A 2042-nucleotide genomic window follows, 5' to 3' on the forward strand; every position below is an offset into this window, starting at 1 on the left:
CTCCCGGGCTCCGGCCATTCTCCTGCCTCAGCCTCCCAAGTAGCTGGGACCACAGGCGCCGCCACCTCGCCCGGCTAATTTTTTGTGTTTTTAGTAGAGACGGGGTTTTGCCGTGTTAGCCAGGATGGTCTCGATCTCCTGCAGCTGGTCGATTTCTATTAAAAAGGTTAGTGGGATTTTGATTGAGGTTGCAATGAATGAATGTACCAACTAAGGAGGCTTGACATGTTGACAATAATGAGCCTTCCTATCACATGGAATAGCTCTTCTTTTACTGTATCTCCAGCATTGTTTTGTAGTTTTCGGTTTACATGTCTTGTGATTCTTTTGTTTATTCCTGAATATTTTATTCTTTTTGATGCTATTGTGAATGGAATGGTTTTCTCAATTTCAAGATTGTTCATTGCTAGTATATAGAAATAGATTTGGCCAGGCACGGTGGCTCATGCCTGTAATCCCAGCACTTTGGGAGGCTGAGGCAGAAAGATTGCTTGAACCCAGGATTTCTGGACCAGCCTGGGCAACATAGTGATACTCCATCTCTGCAAAAAAATACAAAAATTAGCCAGCATGGTGGTGTGCACCTGTAGGCCCAGCTGCTTGGGAGGCTGAGGCTGGAGGATGGCTTCAGCCTGGGAGGTTGAGGCTATAGTAAGCCATAATGGTGACATTGCATTCCAGCCTAGGTAACAGAGTGAGACCTTGTCTAGAGAAAAAAATAAAAGAATTGATATTTGTATATTGATTATACCCTGTGACCTTCCTAAATTTATTAGTACTAATATTTGTTTTATGGATGCATTGGATTTTCTATATATAAGATAATGCCATCTGTGAATAAAGACAGTTTTATTTCTTCCTTTCTAATCTGGATGCCTTTAATTTCTTTGTTTGCCTCATTGATTAGAAATAACAAAAGCGGGCATCTTTGCCTTGTTCCTGATGAGAATAGGAAAGCAGTCATTCACCACTAAGTGTGATGTTAACTGTGGGGTTTTGTAGATATCTTTTATCAGATTTCGTGAATTCTTTTTTATTCTTACTTTGTTGAGAATTTTTATTATGAATCTGGGATGGATTTTGTGACATAGTTTTTTCAATGTCTGTTGAAGTCACCATGTGTTTTGTCCTTTATTCTGTTAATGTAATATATTAATTGATTTTCAGATGTTAAACCAATCGTGCATTCCTGGGATAAATCCCACTTGGTTATGGTGTATAATCCTATTTATATGTTTCTAGGTTTGGGTTGCTAATACTAGTCTCATAGAATGAATTGGGAAGCATTACTTCTCCCTTCATTTTCTCATTCATTTATTTTATTTTACTTTCTATCTTATATGTATATATTTTTATATTTTATTTCATTTTATCTTGTTTTAGTTTTTAGAGACAGTGTCTTGCCCTGTCACCCAGGCTGGAGTGCAGTGGCGTGATCACAGCCCCCTGCAGTATTAACCTCCTGGTCTCAAGCAATCCTCCGGCCTGGGACTACAGGCATGCACCACCATGCCCAGCTAATTATCCGTTTCTTTCTTTTTTTTTAAACAAATTTTATATTTATTTATTTTGATTTCTCCTACCAAAAGGAATCGTTCATTTCTTTTCAAGTGGATATCTTACAGTATTTTAGGGCATGGCTGGGAGCAGTTTTGTTTTCTCTTTTCAAGGCTGATTTTTTGCAGGATGTCATAAGTTCATGTCTGCAGCTCACAGTGTCATTGCCTGTGTCCCCAGCTCCACGTACTGGCAGGTGTGCTGCAAGCTGGGCAGGTGCCCTGTGTCCCTGGGATACCTTACCCGACACTCCTGACCCTCCTCTGCAAGCTGTGCCGTGATCCTCCCTGCAGGGACTGGGGATTGGGTCTGCTCACCCAGAAGCTGGGATACCTGGCTGAGGGCACTTCTCTCCCTCTTCTGTTTGAACAGAGTGGCCACGAACCCAAAGGTGCGGGAACAAGTGCGGCTGGAGCTGAGCTTCGTCAACTCAGACCTGCAGATGCTCAAGGAAGAGCTGGAGGGGCTGAACATCTCGGTGGGCG

At 42.0% G+C, this 2042-nt stretch overlaps 1 protein-coding gene across 2 annotated transcripts in view; it reads left to right on the forward strand.

Moving 5' to 3' along the window:
- The window catches only part of RHPN2 (rhophilin, Rho GTPase binding protein 2), a 74895-nt gene that overhangs the window by 19070 nt on the left and 53783 nt on the right, over positions 1-2042 (forward strand). The gene's annotated exons all lie outside the window — the stretch shown is intronic.

The sequence above is a fragment of the Mandrillus leucophaeus genome, unplaced genomic scaffold (genome assembly GCF_000951045.1).
Source record: "Mandrillus leucophaeus isolate KB7577 unplaced genomic scaffold, Mleu.le_1.0 Scaffold48, whole genome shotgun sequence".
Lineage (NCBI taxonomy): Eukaryota > Metazoa > Chordata > Mammalia > Primates > Cercopithecidae > Mandrillus > Mandrillus leucophaeus.